At 51.8% G+C, this 25,000-nt stretch overlaps 1 protein-coding gene across 1 annotated transcript in view; it reads right to left on the bottom strand.

The window, feature by feature from the left end:
• Positions 1-25,000, bottom strand: part of LOC149574157 (uncharacterized) — a 109,280-nt gene that overhangs the window by 53,513 nt on the left and 30,767 nt on the right. The gene's annotated exons all lie outside the window — the stretch shown is intronic.

Here is a 25,000-nt window from a genome sequence, read left to right as displayed (position 1 = left end):
GAGTGATCGAAGAAGGTGATCTAAGAGAGGGTCCAAGCGTAGGCATTCGTTGGGGGATTCGCGCCGATGGCATAAATTTATGCAATACCCGAGCAACACCGGACGGAGGTGCTAGAAGAGGGCTCCCGTTTTAGATCGAGTTTTAAAATAACCAAGTAGACGCGGTGAGGTCTGGCAACCGCTGCCAAACCTTTTTCCGAAATTGCGCCAGCTGAGTGACAAGAATACATGATCTAAAGGAGAGTCCAGGAATAGCACCCTCGAGGGTGGGCTTCATGCCCCTCTAATTGATTCAACGTCGGCGTCCACCGTTTCAAAATCCGACAAATCCATCCGCCCTGACAGCGGCGTTGAATCAATGAGCTGGGCACGGGAGAGGCTCGCGGCAACCACCTCCCCCATTGTAGCCGCGATAGGCTCGCAAAAAATATTGCTAGAGCGCCAAGTACCCACCTCATGGCTATCGACAAGGGCTCGCCATTAGATCAACTTCGAAATCGCAGAACGGACGCGGTGTAGAATGGCAACCGCTGCCAAGTCTCTTCCGTAATTGCGTCGGTCGAGTGATCGAAGAAGGTGATCTAAGAGAGGGTCCAAGCGTGTAGGCATTCGTTGGGGGATTCGCGCCGATGGCAAAAATTTGTGCAATACCCGAGCAACACCGGACGGAGGTGCAAGACGAGGGCTCCCGTTTTAGATCGAGTTTTAAAATCACCGAGTAGACGCGGCGAGGGGCTGGCAACCGCTGCCAAACCTTTTTCCGAAATTGCGCCAGCTGAGTGACAAGAATACATGATCTAAAGGAGAGTCCAGGAATAGCACCCTCGAGGGTGGGCTTCATGCCCCTCTAATTGATTCAACGTCGGCGTCCACCGTTTCAAAATCCGACATTTCCATCCGCCCTGACAGCGGCGTTGAATCAATGAGGGGGGGCACGGGAGAGGCTCGCGGCAACCACCTCTCCCGTTGTAGCCGCGATAGGCACGCAAAAAATTTTGCTGGAGCGCCAAGCACCCACCTCATGGCTAGAGACAAGGGCTCGCCATTAGATCAACTTCGAAATCGCTGAACAGAAGCGGTGTAGAATGGCAACCGCTGCCAAGTCTCTTCCGTAGTTGCGTCGGTCGAGTGATCGAAGAAGGTGATCTAAGAGAGGGTCCGAGCGTAGGCATTCGTTGGGGGGATTCACGCCGATGGCATAAATTTATGCAATACCCGAGCAACACCGGACGGAGGTGCTAGACGAGGGCTCCCGTTTTAGATCGAGTTTTAAAATCACCGAGTAGACGCGGTGAGGGCTGGCAACCGCTGCCAAACCTTTTTCCGAAATTGCGCCAGCTGAGTGACAAGAAAACATGATCTAAAGGAGAGTCCAGGAATAGCACCCTCGAGGGTGGGCTTCATGCCCCTCTAATTGATTCAACGTCGGCGTCCACCGTTTCACAATCCGACATATCCATCCGCCCTGACAGCGGCGTTGAATCAATGAGGGGGGCACGGGAGAGGCTCGCAGCAACCACCTCTCCCCTTGTAGCCGCGATAGGCACGCAAAAAATTTTGCTAGAGCGCCAAGCACCCACCTCATGCCTAGAGACAAGGGCTCGCCATTAGATCAACTTCGAAATCGCTGAACAGACGCGCTGTAGAATGGCAACCGCTGCCAAGTCTCTTCCGTAGTTGCGTCGGTGGAGTGATCGAAGAAGGTGATCTAAGAGAGGGTCCAATCGTAGGCATTCGTTGGGGGATTCGCGCCGATGGCATAAATTTATGCAATACCCGAGCAACACCGGACGGAGGTGCTAGACGAGGGCTCCCGTTTTAGATCGAGTTTTAAAATCACCGAGTAGACGCGGTGAGGGCTGGCAACCGCTGCCAAACCTTTTTCCAAAATTGCGCCAGCTGAGTGACAAGAAAACATGATCTAAAGGAGAGTCCAGGAATAGCACCCTCGAGGGTGGGCTTCATGCCCCTCTAATTGATTCAACGTCGGCGTCCACCGTTTCAAAATCCGACATATCCATCCGCCCTGACAGCGGCGTTGAATCAATGAGGGGGGCACGGGAGAGGCTCGCGGCAACCACCTCTCCCCTTGTAGCCGCGATAGGCACGCAAAAAATTTTGCTAGAGCGCCAAGCACCCACCTCATGGCTAGAGACAAGGGCTCGCCATTAGATCAACTTCGAAATCGCTGAACAGACGCGCTGTAGAATGGCAACCGCTGCCAAGTCTCTTCCGTAGTTGCGTCGGTGGAGTGATCGAAGAAGGTGATCTAAGAGAGGGTCCAAGCGTAGGCATTCGTTGGGGGATTCGCGCCGATGGCATAAATTTATGCAATACCTGAGCAACACCGGACGGAGGTGCTAGACGAGGGCTCCCGTTTTAGATCGAGTTTTAAAATCACCGAGTAGACGCGGTGAGGGCTGGCAACCGCTGCCAAACCTTTTTCCGAAATTGCGCCAGCTGAGTGACAAGAAAACATGATCTAAAGGAGAGTCCAGGAATAGCACCCTCGAGGGTGGGCTTCATGCCCCTCTAATTGATTCAACGTCGGCGTCCACCGTTTCAAAATCCGACATATCCATCCGCCCTGACAGCGGCGTTGAATCAATGAGGGGGGCACGGGAGAGGCTCGCGGCGACCACCTCTCCCCTTGTAGCCGCGATAGGCACGCAAAAAATTTTGCTAGAGCGCCAAGCACCCACCTCATGGCTAGAGACAAGGGCTCGCCATTAGATCAACTTTGAAATCGCTGAACAGACGCGCTGTAGAATGGCAACCGCTGCCAAGTCTCTTCCGTAGTTGCGTCGGTGGAGTGATCGAAGAAGGTGATCTAAGAGAGGGTCCAAGCGTAGGCATTCGTTGGGGGATTCGCGCCGATGGCATAAATTTATGCAATACCCGAGCAACACCGGACGGAGGTGCTAGACGAGGGCTCCCGTTTTAGATCGAGTTTTAAAATCACCGAGTAGACGCGGTGAGGGCTGGCAACCGCTGCCAAACCTTTTTCCGAAATTGCGCCAGCTGAGTGACAAGAAAACATGATCTAAAGGAGAGTCCAGGAATAGCACCCTCGAGGGTGGGCTTCATGCCCCTCTAATTGATTCAACGTCGGCGTCCACCTTTTTTCAAAATCCGACATATCCATCCGCCCTGACAGCGGCGTTGAATCAATGAGGGGGGCACGGGAGAGGCTCGCGGCAACCACCTCTCCCATTGTAGCCGCGATAGGCACGCAAAAAATTTTGCTAGAGCGCCAAGCACCCACCTCATGGCTAGAGACAAGGGCTCGCCATTAGATCAACTTCGAAATCGCTGAACAGACGCGCTGTAGAATGGCAACCGCTGCCAAGTCTCTTCCGTAGTTGCGTCGGTCGAGTGATCGAAGAAGGTGATCTAAGAGAGGGTCCAAGCGTAGGCATTCGTTGGGGGATTCGCGCCGATGGCATAATTTTATGCAATACCCGAGCAACACCGGATGGAGGTGCTAGACGAGGGCTCCCGTTTTAGATCGAGTTTTAAAATCACCAAGTAGACGCGGTGAGGGCTGGCAACCGCTGCCAAACCTTTTTCCGAAATTGCGCCAGCTGAGTGACAAGAAAACATGATCTAAAGGAGAGTCGAGGAATAGCACATCCGGGGTGGGCTTCATGCCCCTCTAATTGATTCAACGTCGGCGTCCACCGTTTCAAAATCCGACATATCCATCCGCCTTGACACCGGCGTTGAATCAATGAGGGGGGCACGGGAGAGGCTCGCGGCAACCACCTCTCCTATATAAGCTATTAGTGCGAGGCTCGCTCTGCATTAGAAATTAGCGAACACAACGACATCCGCCTTAAAAATCCATATCCTTTAAAATTCCTACCAAACAGCCATTCACGACCCAATTTTTTATGAGGTCGGCAGAGGAGCAAAAGATCGTCATCGGTTAGGAGATGTGAGTTCATGGAGCCGAGGGACTGAAATGGTCATCGAGCTCATCCGATCAACTGGATGAATTTCACCTTGAAGGGGCCCAATCCAAAAGTTCCGGAGGTCATCTCCTGGAACTCTCGAGAACAAGGCCCATCTTATACATGCAAACTCTGCTACTGCGCAAACATAGGTTGCAATTAAAGAGAAATTGCGAGGCCGTCACAATGGCCCGAGGCCAATGGCTCCGACTAAGTCAATTTTCTCTTGCAATCACCATGCCGCCGTTCACAGAGAGATCTCCCCATTCACTTGTGACGCGACGCACAATCCAAGGTCTAGACGCGAGACCGCCCTTGAAAGAAAGACCACTTTCCAAGACATCCCCCGATGACACATTGGAACGTCAACCGCTGTCGAACCACTCCCAATGTTGTGCCGATCGAGTTGGCACAGAGGCGACCTTAGGGAGCTCCCGCGTAGCAATCGGGATGTGCTTTCGTGCCCATCTCTCACAAAAACCAATGTTAGCTGTGGACAAATTTGGAATCCAAGGGCTCGCATCCATCGATATCGTCGGCACTGGGTCTATATATTCAAAGGCCACAGAGAGGTTCCGATAAGAGAAGCTCCCCTGCTCGCTCGCACAAACATATCCCAAATTCTAGACACAAGCTCTCGCCCTTAGCATCGCTCTCCAGATCACCGCAATGACACATTGGAACGACAACCGCTGTCGAACAACTCCCGAAATTGTGGCAATGGAGTGAGAAAGAAGAGCAACTTTGGGGAGCCGCGCATAGCAAACGGGCTGTGCTGCTGCTTCATTCCGCTCTTATATAGATCCGAAATCGTTGATTTCGTTTGGAATCCGAGGCTACATTCATCCTTGTTCAAACAAGCAATGGCTCTTCTAATCGAATGGCCACAGGGAGCTTCCGATAACAAAGGCTCCCTTGTCACTCGTGATGCGCAGGCCAACTGCTAGACGACGGGTCGCCCTTCAGATCGCTGCCCAGGCAACCACCACAATGGCACCATTGGAATGACAACCGCTGCTGAATCGTTATGAAAATTTTGTGCCAAAGAAGTTGTTGCGTAGAGAACGACTCTGGGGAGAGAGCCCTCGCATAGCAAAATCGGGATGGCTTCACGGCCCTCCCAATAGAAACGATGCTGGTGCCAATATTCCAAAAATCTGAATAACGTGTCTTTCGCGAACACCAACACTGATTTCTATTGGGGAGGGTCGCCAAGAACTTTTGTTATCAAAGCTCCCATTGTAAGCCGTGATAGGCACACAAAAAATTGCTAGAGCCCCAAGCACCCACCTCATGGCTAGACAAGGGCTCGCCATTAGTAGATCAACTTCGAAATCGCTGAACAGACGCGCTGTGGAATGGCAACCGCTGCCAAGCCTCTTCTGTAATTGCGTCGGTCGAGTGATCGAAGAAGGTGATCTAAGAGAGAGTCCGAGGCTAGGGATTCGTTGGGTGATTCGCGCCGATAGCAAAAAATTATGCAATACTCGAGCAACACCGGACGGAGGTGCTAGACGAGGGCTTCCGTTTTAGATCGAGTTTTAAAACCACCAAGTAGACGCGGTGAGGGCTGGAAACCGCTGCCAAACCTTTTTCCGAAATTGCGCCAGCTGAGTGACAAGAAAACATGATCTAAAGGAGAGTCAGGGAATAGCACCCTCGAGGGTGGGCTTCATGCCCCTCTAATTGATTCAACGTCGACGTCCACCGTTTCAAAATCCAACATATCCATCCGCCCTGACAGCGGCATTGAATCAATGAGGGGGGCACGAGAGAGGCTCGCGGCAACCACCTCTCCCCTTGTGGCCGCGATAGGCACGCAAAAAAATTTTCTAGAGCGCCAAGCACCCACCTCATAGCTAGAGACAAGGGCTCGCCATTAGATCAACTTCGAAATCGCTGAACAGACGCGCTGTAGAATGGCAACCGCTGCCAAGTCTCTTCCGTAGTTGCGTCGGTCGACTGATCGAAGAAGGTGATCTAAGAGAGGGTCCAAGCGTAGGCATTCGTTGGGAGATTCGCGCCGATGGCATAAACTTATGCAATACCCGACCAACACCGGACGGAGGTGCTAGACGAGGGCTCCCATTTTAGATCGAGTTTTAAAATCACCAAGTAGACGCGGTGAGGGTTGGCAACCGCTGCCAAACCTTTTTCCGAAATTGCGGCAGCTGAGTGGCAAGAAAACATGATCTAAAGGAGAGTCCAGGAATAGCACCCTCGAGGGTGGGCTTCATGCCCCTCTAATTGATTCAACGTCGGCGTCCACCGTTTCAAAATCTGACATATCCATCCGCCCTGACAGCGGCGTTGAATCAGTGAGGGGGGCACGGGAGAGGCTCGCGGCAACCACCTCTCCCCTTGTAGCTGCGATAAGCACGCAAAAAAATTTTGCTAGAGCGCCAAGCACCCACCTCATGGCATAAATTTCTGCAATACCCGAGCAACACCGGACGGAGGTGCTAGACGAGGGCTCCCATTTTAGATCGTGTTTTAAAATCACCAAGTAGACGCGGTGAGGGCTGGCAACCGCTGCCAAACCTTTTTCCAAAATTGCGCCAGCTGAGTGACAAGAAAACATGATCTGAAGGAGAGTCCAGGAATAGCACCCTCGAGGGTGGGCTTCATGCCCCTCTAATTGATTCAACGTCGGCGTCCACCATTTCAAAATCCGACATATCCATCCGCCCTGACAGCGGCATTGAATCAATGAGGAGGGCACGGGAGAGGCTTGCGGTAACCACCTCTCCCCTTGTAGCCACGATAGGCACACAAAAAATTTTGCTAGAGCGCCAAGCACCCACCTCATGGCTAGAGACAAGGGCTCGCCATTAGATCAACTTCGAAATCCCTGAACAGACGCGCTGTAGAATGGCAACCGCTGCCAAGTCTCTTTCATAGTTGCGTCGGTCGAGTGATCGAAGAAGGTGATCTAAGAGAGGGTCCAAGCGTGTAGGCATTCGTTGGGGGTTTCGCGTCGATGGCATAAATTTATGCAATACCCGAGCAACACCGGACGGAGGTGCTAGACGAGGGCTCTCGTTTTAGATCGAGTTTTAAAATCACCAAGTAGACGCGGTGAGGGCTGGCAACCACTGCCAAACCTTTTTCCAAAATTGCGCCAGCTGAGTGACAAGAAAACATGATCTAAAGGAGAGTCCAGGAATAGCACCCTCGAGGGTGGGCTTCATGCCCCTCTAATTGATTCAACGTCGGCGTCCACCATTTCACAATCCAACATATCCATCCGCCCTGACAGTGGCGTTGAATCAATGAGGGGGGCACGGGAGAGGCTCGCGGCAACCACCTCTCCCGTTGTAGCTGCGATAGGCACGCAAAAAATTTTGCTAGAGTGCCAAGCACCCACCTCATGGCTAGAGACAAGGGCTCGCCATTAGATCAACTTCAAAATCGCTGAACAGACGCGCTGTAGAATGGCAACCACTGCCAAGTCTCTTCCGTAGTTGCGTCGGTCGAGTGATCGAAGAAGGTGATCTAAGAGAGGGTCCAAGCGTAGGCATTCGTTGGGGGATTTGCGCCATTGGCATAATTTTTTGCAATACCCGAGCAACACCGGACGGAGGTGCTAGGCGAGGGCTCCCGTTTTAGATCGAGTTTCAAAATCACCAAGTAGACACGGTGAGGGATGGCAACCGCTGCCAAACCTTTTTCCGAAATTGCGCCAGCTGAGTGACAACAAAACATGATCTAAAGGAGAGTCGAGGAATAGCACATCCAGGGTGGGCTTCATGCCCCTCTAATTGATTCAACGTCGGCGTCCACCGTTTCAAAATCTGACATATGCATCCGCCTTGACACCGGCGTTGAATCAATGAGAGGGGCACGGGAGAGGCTCGCGGCAACCACCTCTCCTATATAAGCTATTAGTGCGAGGCTCGCTCTGCATTAGAAATTAGCGAACACACCGACATCCGCCTTAAAAATCCAAATCCTTTAAAATTCCTACCAAACAGCCATTCACGACCCAATTTTTTATGAGGTCGGCAGAGGAGCAAAAGATTGTCATCGGTTACAAGATGTGAGTTCATGGAGCCGAGGGACTGAAATGGTCATCGAGCTCATCCGATCAACTGGATGAATTTCACCTTGAAGGGGCCCAATCCAAAAGTTCTGGAGGTCATCTCCTGGAACTCTCGAGAACAAGGCCCATCTTACATGCAAACTCTGCTACTGCGCAAACATAGGTTGCAATTAAAGAGAAATTGCGAGGCCGTCACAATGGCCCGAGGCCAATGGCTCCGACTAAGTCAATTTTCTCTTGCAATCAACCATGCCGCTGTTCACAGAGAAATCTCCCCATTCACTCCCCATTCACTTGTGACGCGATGCACAATCCAAGTGCTAGACGCAAGCTCGCCCTTGAAAGAAAGACCACTTTCCAAGACATCCCCCATTCACTTGTGACGCGACGCACAACCCAAGTGCTAGACGTGAGCTCGCGCTTGAAAGAAAGACCACTTTCCAAGACATCCCCCGATGACACATTGGAACGACAACCGCTGTCGAACCATTCCCAATGTTGTGCCGATCGAGTTGGCACAGAGGCAACCTTAGGGAGCTCCCGCGTAGCAATCGGGATGTGGTTTCATACCCTTCTCTCACAAAAACCAATCTTAGCTGTGAACAAATTTCGCCGCAATGACACCATTGGAACGACGACCGCTGTCGAACAACTCCCACATTTGTGCCCCGATGGAGTGAGAAAGAATAGCAACTTTGGGGAGCCGCGCATCGCAAACGGGCTGCTGCTTCATTCCGCTCTTATATATAGATCCGATGTCGTTGATTTCGTTTGGAATCCGAGGCTGCATTCGTCCTTGCTCACACAAGCAATGGCTCTTCTCATCGAATGGCCACGGGGAGCTTCCGATCACAAAGGCTCCCTTGTCACTCGTGACGCGCAGCCCAACTGCTTTCCGAAATTGCGCCAGCTGAGTGACAAGAAAACATGATCTAAAGGAGAGTCGAGGAATAGCACCTCAAGGGTGGGCTTCATGCCCCTCCAATTGATTCAACGTCGGCGTCCACCGTTTCAAAATCCGACATTTCCATCCGCCTTGACACCGCTGTTGAATCAATGAGAGGGGCACGGGAGAGGTTCGCGGCAACAACCTCTCCTATATAAGCTATTAGTGCGAGGCTCGCTCTGAATTAGAAATTAGCGAACACGCCGACATCCGCCATAAAAATCCAAATCGTTGAAAATTCTGACCAAACAGCCATCCACGACCCAATTTATTATGAGGTCGTCTAAGGAGCAAAAGATTGTCATCGGTTAGGAGATGTGAATTCATGTAGCCAAGGGGGACTGAAATGGTCATCGAGCTCATCCGATCAACTGGATGAATTTCATCTTGAAGGGGCCCAATCCAAAAGTTTCGGAGGTCATCTCCTGGAACTCTCAAGAACAAGGACCGTCTTACTTGCAAACTCTGCTATTGCGCAAACATAGGTTGCAATTAAAGAGAAATTGCCAAGCCATCACAGTGGCTCGAGGCCAATGCTCTGACTAAGTCAATTTTCTCTTCCAATCACCATGCCGCCGTTCACAGAGAGATCTCCCCATTCACTTGCGACGCGACGCACAATCCAAGTGATAGACGCGAGCTCACCCTTGAAAGGCCAGCCCACTTTTCGAGACATCCCTCGATGACACATTGGAATGACAACCGCTGTCGAACCATTCCCAATGTTGTGCCGATCGAGTTGGCACAGAGGCGACCTGAGGGAGCTCCCGCGTAGCAACCGGGATGTGCTTTCGTACCCATCTCTCACAAAAACCAATCTTAGCTGTGAACAAATTTAGAATCCAAGGCTCGTATCCATCGATATTGTCGGCACTGGGTCTATATATTCAAAGGCCACGGAGAGGTTCCGATAAGAGAAGCTCCCCTGCTCGCTCGCACAAACATCCCAAATGCTAGACACAAGCTCCCGCCCTTAGCATCGCTCTCCAGATCGCCGCAATGACACATTGGAATGACAACCGCTGTCGAACAACTCCCGAATTTGTGCCGATGGAGTGAGAAAGACCAGCAACTTTGGGGAGCCGCGCATGGCAAACGGGCTGCTGCTTCATTCTGCTCTTATATATAGATCCGATGTCGTTGATTTCCTTTGGAATCTGAGGCTGCATTCGTCCTTGCTCACACAAGCAATGGCTCTTCTCATCGAATGGTCACGGGGAGCTTCCGATTACAAAGGCTCCCTTGTCACCCGTGATGCGCAGCCCAACTGCTAGACAACGGCTCGCCCTTCAGATCGCTGCCCCTGCAGATTGCAACAACCACTCTGGGGAGAGAGCCCTCGCATAGAAAAATCGGGATGGCTTCACGGCAGCTGGATGGGATTTGAATTCATGGAGCCAAGGGAGTGAAATGGTCATCGAGCTCATCCGATCAACTAGATGAATTTCACCTTGAAGGGGCCCAATCCAAAAGTTCCGGAGGTCATCTCCTGGAACTGTCAAGAACAAAGGCCAATCTTACATGCAAACTCTGCTACTGCGCAAACATAGCTTGCAATTATAGAGAAATTGCAAGGCCGTCACAATGGCCCGAGGCCAATGCTCTGACTACTAAGTCAATTTTCTCTTGCAATCACCATGCCGCCGTTCACAGAGAGATCTCCCCATTCACTTGTGACGACGCACAATCCAAGTGCTAGACGCGATCTCGCCCTTGAAAGGCCGCGTTTCAAGACATCCCGATGACACATTGGAACGACAACCGCTGTCGAACCATTCCCAATGTTGTGCCGATCGAGTTGGCACAGAGGCGATCTTAGGGAGCTCCCGCGAATCGATCGGGAAGTGCTTTCGTACCCATCTCTCACAAAAACCAATGTTAGCTGAACAATTTTAGAATCCAAGGCTCGTATCCATCGATATCGTCAGCACTGGGTCTATATTCAAAGGCCACGGAGAGGTTCCGATAAGAGAAGCTCCCCTGCTCTCTTGCACAAACATCCCCAAATGCTAGGCGCAAGCTCCGGCCCTTAGCATCGCTCTCCAGATCACCGCAATGACACATTGGAACGACAACCGCTGTCGAACAACTCCCAAATTTGTGCCGATGGAGTGAGAAAGAAGAGCCAAATCGGGTCGATGAAAACGGCTAAGCCAGATCGGGTCGGCCAGCATGGCTCAGCCACCATTTTTCGCCGAGAGCTTTCGATATTAAAGCTCCCATGTAGCCGCGATAAGTACACCATGACAAAATTGCTAGAGCGTCGAGCACCCATAGCAAATTGCCATTATACCAAGCAACGCCGGAGTGCTAGACAAGGGCTCACGTTTAGATCAAGTTTTAAAATCACCAAAAAGACACGCCATGGATCGGCAACTGTTGCCTCACCTTTTCCAAAATTGAGTCATCGGAAAACATGATCTAAAGGAGAGCCGAGGAAAAGCACTGAGATCGCTTCATGCCCCTTTCATTCATTCAACATCAGCATACACCGTTTGAAAACCCAACAATCCGATCCGCCTAGACACCAATGTTGAATCAATGAAAGGGGCACGGGAGAGGCTCGTGGCAACAACCTCTCCTATATAAGCTATTAGTGCGAGGCTCGCTCTGCATTAGAAATCTGTGATAGCGCGGACAAAATCCTTAAAAATCCAATTCAATGAAAAATGTGACCAAACAACCATCCACGACACCGTTTTTGGAGCTCGCCCAGATCGGCTCGGCCAGAATGGCTCACCCAGATCGGCTCGGCCAGCATGGTGACTTGCTGACTCGGTGAGAGTACTTCAAACTGTCAAGAACAAAGGCCAATCTCACATGCAAACTCTACTACTGCGCAAACATAGCTTGCAATTATAGAGAAATTGCAAGGCCGTCACAATGGCCCGAGGCCAATGCTCCGACTACTAAGTCGATTTTCTCTTGCAATCGCCATGCTGCCGTTCACAGAGAGATCTCCCCATTCACTTGTGATGACGCACAATCCAAGTGCTAGACGCGAGCTCGCCCTTGAAAGGCCGCGTTCCAAGACATCCCGATGACACATTGGAACGACAACCGCTGTCGAACCATTCCCAATGTTGTGCCGATCGAGTTGACACAGAGGCGATCTTAGGGAACTCCCGCGTATCGATCGGGAAGTGCTTTCGTACCCATCTCTCACAAAAACCAATGTTAGCTGAACAATTTTATAATCCAAGGCTCGTATCCATCGATATCGTCGGCACTGGGTCTATATTTAAAGGCCACGGAGAGGTTCCGATAAGAGAAGCTCCCCTGCTCGCTTGCACAAACATCCCCAAATGCTAGACACAAGCTCCCGCACTTAGCATCGCTCTCCAGATCACCGCAATGACACATTGGAACGACAACCATTGTCGAACAACTCCCGAATTTGTGCAGTTGGAGTGAGAAACGAGAGCCAGATCGGGTCGACGAAAACGGCTAAGCCAGATTGGGTCCGCCAGCATGGCTCGGCCACCATTTTTTGCCGAGAGCTTTCGATATTAAAGCTCCCATGTAGCCGCGATAAGTACACCATGACAAATTGCTAGAGCGCAGAGCACCCATAGCAAATTGCCATTATACCAAGCAACGCCGGAGTGCTAGACAAAGGCTCACGTTTAGATCAAGTTTTAAAACCACCAAAAACACACGCCATGGATCGGCAACCGCTGCCTCACCTTTTCCAAAATTGAGTCCTCGGAAAACATGATCTAAAGGAGAGCCAAGGAAAAGCACTAAGATCGCTTCATGCCCCTTTCATTCATTCAACATCAGCATACACCGTTTGAAAACCCAACAATCCGATCCGCCTAGACACCAATGTTGAATCAATGAAAGGGGCATGGGAGAGGCTCGCGGCAACAACCTCTCCTATATAAGCTATTAGTGCGAGGCTCGCTCTGCATTAGAAATCTGCGATAGCGCGGACAACTCCCTTAAAAATCCAATTCAATGAAAAATGTGACCAAACAGCCATCCACGACACCGTTTTTGGAGCTCGCGTAGATCGGCTCGGCCAGAATGGCTCGCGCAGATCGGCTCGGCCAGCATGGCTCGCCCAGCCTTGGTGAGAGTACTTCGAACTGTCAAGAACAAAGGCCAATCTAACGTGCAAACTCTGCTACTGCGCAAACATAGGTTGCAATTATAGAGAAATTGCAAGGCCGTCACAATGGCCCGAGGCCAATGCTCCGACTACTAAGTCAATTTTCTCTTGCAATCGCCATGCCGCCGTTCACAGAGAGATCTCCCCAATCACTTGTGACGACGCACAATCCAAGTGCTAGACGCGAGCTCGCCCTTGAAAGGCTGCGTTCCAAGACATCCCGATGACACATTGGAACGACAACCGCTGTCGAACCATTCCCAATGTTGTGCCGATCGAGTTGGCACAGAGGCGACCAAACAGCCATCCACGACACCGTTTTTGGAGCTCGGCAAGATCGGCTCGGCCAGAATGGCTCGGCCAGCATGGCTCGGCCAGCATGGCTCGGCCAGAACGGCTCACACAGATCGGCTCGGCCAGCATGGCTTGGCCAGAACAGCTCGCCCAGATCGGCTCGGCCAGCATGGCTCGGCCAGAACGGCTCGCCCAGATCGGCTCGGCTAGAATGGCTCGCCCAGATCAGCTCGGCCAGCATGGCTCGCCCAGATTGGCTCGGCTAGAACGGATCGCCCAGATTGGCTCGGCCAGAACGGCTCGCCCAGATCAGCTCGGCCAGCATGGCTCGGCCAGAATGGCTCGCCCAGATCGGCTCGGCCAGAATGGCTCGCCCAGATCGGCTCGGCCAGCATGGCTCGCCCAGCCTTGGTGAGAGTACTTGGAACCATCAAGAACAAAGCCCAATCATACATGCAAACTCTGCTATGCGCAAACATAGGTTGCAATTATAGAGAAATTGCAAGGCCGTCACAATGGCCCGCGGCGAATGCTCTGACTACTAAGTCAATTTTCTCTTGCAATCGCCATGCCGCCGTTCACAAAGAGATCTCCCCATTCACTTGTGACGAAGCACAATCCAAGTGCTAGACGCGAGCTCGCCCTAGAAAGGCCGCGTTCCAAGACATCCCGATGACACATTGGAACGACAACCGCTGTCGAACCATTCCCAATGTTGTGCCGATCGAGTTGGCACAGAGGCGACCAAACAGCCATCCACGACACCGTTTTTGGAGCTCGGCCAGATCGGCTCGGCCAGCATGGCTCGGCCAGAACAGCTCGCCCAGATCGGCTCGCCCAGATCGACTCGGCCAGAACGGCTCGCCCAGATCGGCTCGGCCAGCATGGCTCGACCACAACGGCTTGCCCAGATCGGCTCGGCCAGAACGGGTCGCCCAGATCGGCTCAGCCAGAATGGCTTGCCCAGAACGGCTCGGCAGGATCGGGTCGGCCAGAATGGCTCGCCCAGATCGGCTCGGCCAGCATGGCTCGCCCAGATCGGCTCGGCCAGATCGGGATGATGACTTGATGAACGGACTTAGAGATTCGACTTGGTGGGCCGACCTGGAGGGGTGACTTGATGAACGCACTTGAAGGGTCGACTTGGTGGGGTGACTCTATGAACGGACCTAAAGAGTTGACTTGGTGAGAGTACTTGGCGGGGTGACTCGATGAAAGGACTTAAAGAGTCGACTTGGTGAGAGTACTTGGTGGGGCGACTTGATGAACGCACTTGAAGAATCGACTTGGTTAGAGTACTTGGTGGCGCGACTTGATGAACGGACTCAAAGAGTCGACTTGGTGAGAGTACCTGGTGGCTCGACTTGATGAGCAGACTTAAAGAGTCAACTTGGTGAGAGTACTTGGCGGGGTGAACTGATGAACGAACATAAAGAGTCGGCTTGGTGGGAGTACTTGCTGGGCCGACCTGGTGGGGTGACTTTATGGACGGACTTAAAGAGTCGACTTGGTTAGATTACTTGTTCTGGTGACTTGATGAATGGACTTTGAGAGTCGACTTGGTGGGGTGACTTGATGAAAGGACTTAAAGGGTCGACTTGGTGAGAGTACTTGGCGGGGCGACTTGATGAACGGACTTACAGGGTCGACTTGGCGGGGTGACTTGATGAACGGACCTAAAGAGTTGACTTGGTGAGAGTACTTGGCGGGGTGAACTGATGAACGGACTTAAAGAGTCGACTTGGTGGGAGTACTTGGTGGGCCGACTTGATGAACGGACTTATAGAGTCGACTTGGTGAGAGTAGTTGTTCTGGTGACTTGATGAACGGACTTAAAGAGTCGGCTTGGCGGGGTGACTTGATGAAAGGACTTAAACAGTCGACTTGGTCGGGTGACTCGATGAACGAACTTAGAGGGTCGACTTTGCAGGGTGACCTGATGAACGGACCTAAAGAGTTGACTTGGTGAGAGTACTCGGTGGGGTGACCTGATGAACAGACTTAGAGAGTCGACTTGGTGAGAGTCCTTGGTGGGCTGACCTGGTTGGGTGACTTCGTGAACTGACTTAAAGAGTCGACTTGGTGGGAGTACTTGGTGGGGTGACTTGATGAACGGACTTCAAGGGTCGACTTGGCGAGGTGACTTGATGAACGGTCCTAAAGAGTTGACTTGGTGTGGTGACTTGATGAAAAGACTTAAAGAGTCGAATTGGTGAGAGTACTTGGTGGGGTGACTTGATGAACGCACTTGAAGGGTCGACTTGGTGGGGTGACTTTATGAACGGACCTAAAGAGTTGACGTGGTGAGAGTGCTTGGTGGGGTGACTTGATGAACATAGTTAAAGAGTCGACTTGGTGAGAGTAGTTGGTCGGGTGACTTGATGAACGCACTCGAAGAATCGACTTGGTGAGAGTACCCGGTGGGCTGACCTGGTCACGTGACTTGATGAACAGACTTAAAGAGTCGACTTGGTGGGCCGACTTGGCCGGGTGACTTGATGAACGAACTTAAAGGGTCGACTTGGTGGGTCGAACTAGCGGGGTGACTTGGTGAGAGTACTTGGTGGGCTGACCTGGCAGGGTGACTTGATGAACGAACTTAGAGAGTCGACTTTGTGAGAGTACTTGGTGGGTCGAACTGGCAGGGTGACTTGATGAACGAACTTAAAGAGTCGACCTGGTGAGAGAACTTGGTGGGCCGAGCTGGCGGGGTGAATTGATGAACGAACCTAAAGAGTCGACTTTGTGAGAGTACTTGGTGGGCCGACCTGGCGGGGTGAGTTGATGACCGAACTTAAAGGGTCGACTTGGTGAGAGTACTTGGTGGGCCGACCTGGCGGGGCGACTTGATGAACGAACTTAAAGAGTCGACTTGGTGAGAGTACTCGGTGGAGTGACCTGATGAACAAACCTAAAGAGTCGACCTGGTGAGAGTACTTGGTGGGCCGACCTGGCGGGGTGACTTGGTGAGCAAACTTAAAGAGTCAACTTGGTGAGAGTAGTTGGTGGGCTGACCTGGCGGGGTGACTTGATGAACGAACTTAAAGAGTCGACCTGGTGGGCCGACTTGGCAGAGTGACTTCATGAACGAACTTAAAGAGTCCACTCAGTGGGCCGACCTGGCGGGGTGAATTGATGAACGAACTTAAAGAGTCGACTTGGAGAGAGTAATTTGTGGGCTGACCTGGCGGGGTGACTTGATGAACGAACTTAAAGAGTCGACCTGGTGGGCCGACTTGGCAGAGTGACTTCATGAACGAACTTAAAGAGTCCACTCGGTGGGCTGACCTGGCGGGGTGACTTGATGAACGAACTTAAAGAGTCGACTTGGTGAGAGTAATTTGTGGGCTGACCTGGCGGGGTGACTTGATGAATGAACTTAAAGAGTCGACTTGGTGGGGTGACTTGATGAACGCACTTGAAGGGTCGACTTGGTGGGGTGACTCTATGAACGGACCTAAAGAGTTGACTTGGTGGGGTGACTCGATGAAAGGACTTAAAGAGTCGACTTGGTGAGAGTACTTGGTGGCTCGACTTTATGAGCAGACTTAAAGAGTCCACTTGGTGAGAGTGGGCCTAACAGGGCGATGTGGTGAGTGGGCCTAACGGGGCGAGTTGGTGGGGCGACTTGGCAAGTGGTATTAGAGAGCCGACGTGGTGAGGCGACTCGGCGAGTTGGTTCGTTGAGATGACATGGTGAGCTGACTTGGCGAGTCGACCTGGCGAGCGAACTTAAAGAGTCGACTTGGCAACGTACTCGAGCCGACTTGGTGAGGCGACCCGGCGAGCGGGCTCAAAGAGTCAACATGGTGAGGCGACTCATTGAGTCAACATGGTGAGGCGACTCATGGTGAGGAGCTATCCTTGAGGCGACTTGGTGGGCCTACTTGATTAGTCGACTTGGTGAGCCGACCTGACGAGCTGACACGGTGAGCGGGCTTAAAGAGGGGACGACTTGGTGGGGTAACTCGGCAAGCCAACTTATCGAGGCGAGATGGTGAGTCGACTTGGTGAGCTGACTTGGTGAGCGCACTTAAAGAGTCAACTTCGTGAGGTGACTCGGCGAGTTAGCCCACTGATGCGACTTGGGCGGGCTGACCTGGCGAACGAACTTAAAGAGGCGACTTGGGCGGGCTGACCTGGCGAGCGAACTTAAAGAGTTGACTTGGCAACGCACTTGAACAATCGACTTGGTGAGATGACATGGTGAGTGGGCTTAGAGAAGCAACTCGGGGGGGGCGACTTGATGAACGGACTTAAAGGGTCGACTTGGCGGGGTGACTTGATGAACGGACCTAAAGAGTTGACTTGGTGAGAGTACTTGGCGGGGTGAACTGATGAACGGACTTAAAGAGTCGACTTGGTGGGAGTACTTGGTGGGCCGACTTGATGAACGGACTTATAGAGTCGACTTGGTGAGAGTAGTTGTTCTGGTGACTTGATGAACGGACTTAAAGAGTCAGCTTGGCGGGGTGACTTGATGAAAGGACTTAAACAGTCGACTTGGTCGGGTGACTCGATGAACGAACTTAGAGGGTCGACCTTGCGGGGTGACCTGATGAACGGACCTAAAGAGTTGACTTGGTGAGAGTACTCAGTGGGGTGACCTGATGAACAGACTTAGAGAGTCGACTTGGTGAGAGTCCTTGGTGGGCCGACCTGGTTGGGTAACTTCATGAACTGACTTAAAGAGTCGACTTGGTGGGAGTACTTGGTGGGGTGACTTGATGAATGGACTTCAAGGGTCGACTTGGCGAGGTGACTTGATGAACGGTCCTAAAGAGTTGACTTGGTGTGGTGACTTGATGAAAAGACTTAAAGAGTCGAATTGGTGAGAGTACTTGGTGGGGTGACTTGATGAATGCACTTGAAGGGTCGACTTGGTGGGGTGACTTTATGAACGGACCTAAAGAGTTGACGTGGTGAGAGTGCTTGGTGGGGTGACTTGATGAACATAGTTAAAGAGTCGACTTGGTGAGAGTAGTTGGTCGGGTGACTTGATGAACGCACTCGAAGAATCGACTTGGTTAGAGTACTTGGTGGGGTGACTTGATGAACGGACTTAAAGATTCGACTTGGTGGGCCGACCTGGCGGGGTGACTTGATGAACGGACTTAGAGAGTCGACTTGGTGAGAGTACTTGGTGGGCCGACCTGGCCAGGTGACTTGATGAACAAACTTAAAGAGACGACTTGGTGAGATTACCCGGTGGGCTGACCTGGTCACGTGACTTGATGAACGGACTTAAAGAGTCGACTTGGTGGGCCGACTTGGCCGAGTGACTTGATGAACGAACTTAAAGGGTCGACTTGGTGGGTCGAACTAGCGGGGTGACTTGGTGAGAGTACTTTGTGGGCTGACCTGGCAGGGTGACTTGATGAACGAACTTAGAGAGTCGACTTTGTGAGAGTACTTGGTGGGTCGAACTGGCGGGGTGACTTGATGAACGAACTTAAAGAGTCGACCTGGTGAGAGAACTTGGTGGGCCGAGCTGGCGAGGTGAATTGATGAACGAACCTAAAGAGTCGACTTTGTTAGAGTACTTGGTGGGCCGACCTGGCAGGGTGAGTTGATGACCGAACTTAAAGGGTCGACTTGGTGAGAGTACTTGGTGGGCCGACCTGGCGGGGCGACTTGATGAACGAACTTAAAGAGTCGACTTGGTGAGAGTACTCGGTGGGGTGACCTGATGAACAAACCTAAAGAGTCGACCTGGTGAGAGTACTTGGTGGGCCGACCTGGCAGGGTGACTTGGTGAGCAAACTTAAAGAGTCGACTTGGTGAGAGTAGTTGGTGGGCTGACCTGGCGGGGTGACTTGATGAACAAACTTAAAGAGTCGACCTGGTGGGCCGACTTGGCAGAGTGACTTCATGAACGAACTTAAAGAGTCCACTCGGTGGGCCGACCTGGCGGGGTGAGTTGATGAACGAACTAAAAGAGTCGACTTGGTGAGAGTAATTTGTGGGCTGACCTGGCGGGGTGACTTGATGAATGAACTTAAAGAGTCGACTTGGTGGGGTGACTTGATGAACGCACTTGAAGGGTCGACTTGGTGGGGTGACTCTATGAATGGACCTAAAGAGTTGACTTGGTGGGGTGACTCGATGAAAGGACTTAAAGAGTTGACTTGGTGAGAGTACTTGGTGGCTCGACTTTATGAGCAGACTTAAAGAGTCCACTTGGTGAGAGTGGGCCTAACGGGGCGATGTGGTGAGTGGGCCTAACGGGGCGAGTTGGTGGGGCGACTTGGCGAGTGGTATTAGAGAGCCGACGTGGTGAGGCGACTCGGCGAGTTGGTTCGTTGAGATGACATGGTGAGCTGACTTGGCGAGTTGACCCGGCGAGCGAACTTAAAGAGTCGACTTGGCAACGTACTCGAGCCGACTTGGTGAGGCGACCCGGCGAGCGGGCTCAAAGAGTCAACATGGTGAGGCGACTCATTGAGTCAACATGGTGAGGCGACTCATGGTGAGGAGCTATCCTTGAGGCGACTTGGTGGGCCTACTTGATTAGTCGACTTGGTGAGCTGACCTGACGAGCTGACACGGTGAGCGGGCTTAAAGAGGCGACGACTTGGTGGGGTAACTCGGCAAGCCAACTTATCGAGGCGAGATGGTGAGTCGACTTGGTGAGCTGACTTGGTGAGCGCACTTAAAGAGTCAACTTCGTGAGGTGACTCGGTGAGTTAGCCCGCTGATGCGACTTGGGCGGGCCGACCTGGCGAACGAACTTAAAGAGGTGACTTGGGCGGGCTGACTTGGCGAGCGAACTTAAAGAGTTGACTTGGCAACGCACTTGAACAATCGACTTGGTGAGCTGACATGGTGAGTGGGCTTAGAGAAGCAACTCGGCGGGGCGACTTGGCGAGCACACCTGCTGGGGCAAGGTGGTAAAACGACTAGGTGATTCGACTTGGTGAGCTGACTTGGTGAGCGAACTTAAGGGGTCGACTTGGTGAGGCAACCTGAATAGTCGACTCGGTGAGGTGACTTGGGGAGCCGACATGGTGAGTGGTCTTAAAGAAGAGGCGACCTGGTGGGGCAACCTGGTGAGGCAAGACGGTAAGTCATCTTGGTGAGCCGGCTTGACGAGCTGTGAGTGGACTTAAAGAGTCAATTCTTGATTTGGCAAAGACCACATGGTTAGATGACTTGGTGAGCCGACCTGGCTAGCAAAATTGGCAAGCAAACTTATAGAATCGACTTGCTGTCCCCAGCCAGGATCGCACGCCTGGGTCGACCCAACTTGGGTCACCCGACTAGGTCAACCCATCTCCGTCGCCCCAGCCTCGGGCGACCCGACTGGGTCGCCAGAGTGGGTCGACGAGGGGAAAAAAAAAAAAAAACAAAAAAAATCATGAGAGGCCCTGTACAGCGAAAAGCGCTAAATTTTGCGCATTACAAAAAAAAAAAAAAAAACAAGTTACCCGCTTTTGGATCACGCACAAGTTTCAGTTCACGTATTGCCGAGCCGACTCGAGGCGTTACGCCTAGCTAGCCGGATTCGAGGTAGGGTAGCTGAAACGATTCGATTTGAGAATTTTCTTTATAAAAAGAGATCATGATAGGCCTCGTAAGGCAAAAAAGAATGAAATTTTGGGAGTTAAAAAAAAAAACGTTACCCAGTTTTGGATCGCGCATAGGGCTCGGGTCACGTAGCATCGAGGTGCCCTGGGTGACATGATTCGAGCGAAAAGTCGACGGTGGCATGAGTCATGCAAAAACATTGGAGGCCATTAAGGCTCGAGGCGCTTCGAGTCGAGGTTGCCGAGGCGGGTCGGGTTGAAAACTTTGGGCGTTAACCAAAAAGAAAAAGTTAACCGCTTTTGGATCATGTACACGGCTCGGGGCACTTAGAATCAAGTCGAGCACGGTGACATGAGTCGTGCGAAAAATTTGGAGATGACTCGAGTCGGGGCATCCGACTCTATTCGAGTTCAAAACTTTGGGACTTGACAAAAAAAAGAAAAAAGAAAAAGTTACCCGGTTTTGGATCACGTAAGTGACTCGGGCCACTCAGAATCAAGGTGAGTGCGATTACATGAGTCGAGGGAAAAAAAAAATGGAGGCGGTTAAGGCTCGAGGCAATTCGAGTCGGGGTAGCTGATTCGATTCAAAAACTTTGGCTGTTAGCCAGAAAAAGAGTTAATCGCTTTTGGATCACGTACATGACTTGGGGCACATAGAATCAAGTCAAGCACGGTGACATGAGTGGTTCGAAAAAATTGCAGGCGATTAAGGCTCGAGGCGATTTGAGTTGGGGTTGCTGACACGATTCGGGTTGAAATCTTTGGGTGTTAACCAAAGAAGGAAGAAGTTAACCGCTTTTGGATCACGTACATGACTCGGGGCACCAAGTCGAGCACGGTGACATGAGTCCTGCGAAAAAACTGGAGGCGGTTAAGGCTCGAGGCGATACGAGTCAGGGTTGCCGACACAATTTGGGTTGAAAACTTTGGGCGTTAACCGAAAAAAAGAGTTGACCGCCTTTGGATCACACACATGACTCAGCGCACTTAGAATCATGTCGAGCACGGTGACATGAGTCGTGCAAAAAAATTGGAGGCGGTTAAGGCTCGACGCGATTCGAGTCAGGGTTCGGGTAATTTGGGCGATTCGTGTCGGGGTTGCCGACACGGTTCGAGTTGAAAACTTTGGGCATTAACCCCCCAAAAAAAAAAGATTGACCTCTTTTGGACCACGTACATGACTCGGGGCACTTAGAATCAAGTCGAGCACGGTGACATGGGTTGTGCGAAAAATTCGGAGGCGATTCGAGTCGGGGTAGACAACTCGATTTGAGTTCAAAACTTTGGGCGTTAACCAAAAAAATAAGTTGACCGGTTTTGGATCACGTACATGAGTCGTCTGCCCTCGCAAAAATTACAAAACCCGAGGACCCGCCTGGAATTTGCAGTCGGAAGATTTTTCTGCCCTCACGAAAATTTACAAACCCCACCCGCTCGAAATTTGGACTTGGAAGTTTTTTCCGCCCTCGCGGAATTTACAAACCCCACCCGCTCGGAATTTGGCACTTGGAAAATTACGAAACCTCGCCTGCCCGGAATTTGGACTTGGAAGATTTTTCCACCCTCACAAAAATTGCAAACCCGACCCACATGGAAAACTTTTTCGCACTTGCGGAAATCAGAAAACCCCACCCGCGGGGAATTCGGCGGGGTGACTTGATGAACGGACTTAGAGAGTCGACTTGGTGAGAGTACTTGGTGGGCTGACCTGGCCGGGTGACTTGATGAACAAACTTAAAGAGACGACTTGGTGAGAGTACCCGGTGGGCTGACCTGGTCACGTGACTTGATGAACGGACTTAAAGAGTCAACTTGGTGGGCCGACTTGGCCGGGTGACTTGATGAACGAACTTAAAGGGTCAACTTGGTGGGTCGAACTAGCGGGGTGACTTGGTGAGAGTACTTGGTGGGCTGACCTGGCAGGGTGACTTGATGAACGAACTTAGAGAGTCGACTTTGTGAGAGTACTTGGTGGGTCGAACTGGCGGGGTGACTTGATGAACGAACTTAAAGAGTCGACCTGGTGAGAGAACTTGGTGGGCCGAGCTGGCGGGGTGAATTGATGAACGAACCTAAAGAGTTGACTTTGTGAGAGTACTTGGTGGGCCGACCTGGCGGGGTGAGTTGATGACCGAACTTAAAGGGTCGACTAGGTGAGAGTACTTGGTGGGCCGACCTGGCAGGGCGACTTGATGAACGAACTTAAAGAGTCGACTTGGTGAGAGTACTCGGTGGGGTGACCTGATAAACAAACCTAAAGTGTCGACCTGGTGAGAGTACTTGGTGGGCCGACCTGGCGGGGTGACTTGGTGAGCAAACTTAAAGAGTCGACTTGGTGAGAGTAGTTGGTGGGCTGACCTGGCGGGGTGACTTGATGAACGAACTTAAAGAGTCGACCTGGTGGGCCGACTTGGCAGAGTGACTTCATGAACGAACTTAAAGAGTCCACTCGGTGGGCCGACCTGGTGGGGTGAGTTGATGAACGAACTAAAAGAGTCGACTTGGTGAGAGTAATTTGTGGGCTGACCTGGCAGGGTGACTTGATGAATGAACTTAAAGAGTCGACTTGGTGGGGTGACTTGATGAACGCACTTGAAGGGTCGACTTGGTGGGGTGACTCTATGAACGGACCTAAAGAGTTGACTTGGTGGGGTGACTCGATGAAAGGACTTAAAGAGTCGACTTGGTGAGAGTACTTGGTGGCTCGACTTTATGAGCAGACTTAAAGAGTCCACTTGGTGAGAGTGGGCCTAACGGGGCGATGTGGTGAGTGGGCCTAACGGGGCGAGTTGGTGGGGTGACTTGGCGAGTGGTATTAGAGAGCCGACGTGGTGAGGTGACTCGGCGAGTTGGTTCATTGAGATGACATGGTGAGCTAACTTGGCGAGTCGACCCGGCGAGCGAACTTAAAGAGTCGACTTGGCAACGTACTCGAGCCGACTTGGTGAGGTGACCCGGCGAGCGGGCTCAAAGAGTCAACATGGTGAGGTGACTCATTGAGTCAACATGGTGAGGTGACTCATGGTGAGGAGCTATCCTTGAGGCGACTTGGTGGGCCTACTTGATTAGTCGACTTGGTGAGCCGACCTGACGAGCTGACACGGTGAGCGGGCTTAAAGAGGCGACGACTTGGTGGGGTAACTCGGCAAGCCAACTTATCGAGGCGAGATGGTGAGTCGACTTGGTGAGCTGACTTGGTGAGCTTTTGGATCATGTACACGGCTCGGGGCACTTAGAATCAAGTCGAGCACGGTGACATGAGTCGTGCGAAAAATTTGGAGACGACTCGAGTCGGGGCATCCGACTCTATTCGAGTTCAAAACTTTGGGACTTGACAAAAAAAAGAAAAAAGAAAAAGTTACCCGGTTTTGGATCACGTAAGTGACTCGGGCCACTCAGAATCAAGGCGAGTGCGATTACATGAGTCGAGGGAAAAAAAAATGGAGGCGGTTAAGGCTCGAGGCAATTCGAGTCGGGGTAGCTGATTCGATTCGAAAACTTTGGCTGTTAGCCAGAAAAAGAGTTAATCGCTTTTGGATCACGTACATGACTTGGGGCACATAGAATCAAGTCAAGCACGGTGACATGAGTGGTTCGAAAAAATTGCAGGCGATTAAGGCTCGAGGCGATTTGAGTTGGGGTTGCTGACACGATTCGGGTTGAAATCTTTGGGTGTTAACCAAAGAAGGAAGAAGTTAACCGCTTTTGGATCACGTACATGACTCGGGGCACCAAGTCGAGCACGGTGACATGAGTCCTGCGAAAAAACTGGAGGCGGTTAAGGCTCGAGGCGATACGAGTCGGGGTCGCCGACACAATTTGGGTTGAAAACTTTGGGTGTTAACCGAAAAAAAGAGTTGACCGCCTTTGGATCACACACATGACTCAGCGCACTTAGAATCATGTTGAGCACGGTGACATGAGTCGTGCAAAAAAATTGGAGGCGGTTAAGGCTCGACGCGATTCGAGTCGGGGTTCGGGTAATTCGGGCGATTCATGTCGGGGTTGCCGACACGGTTCGAGTTGAAAACTTTGGGCATTAACCCCCCAAAAAAAAAAGATTGACCTCTTTTGGACCACGTACATGACTCAGGGCACTTAGAATCAAGTTGAGCACGGTGA

Source organism: Cupressus sempervirens, chromosome 2 (genome assembly GCF_028749045.1).
Source record: "Cupressus sempervirens isolate cs-2001-9-10 chromosome 2, ASM2874904v1, whole genome shotgun sequence".
Classification (NCBI taxonomy): Eukaryota; Viridiplantae; Streptophyta; class Pinopsida; order Cupressales; family Cupressaceae; genus Cupressus; species Cupressus sempervirens.
This window is presented reverse-complemented; position numbering and strand designations above follow the sequence as displayed.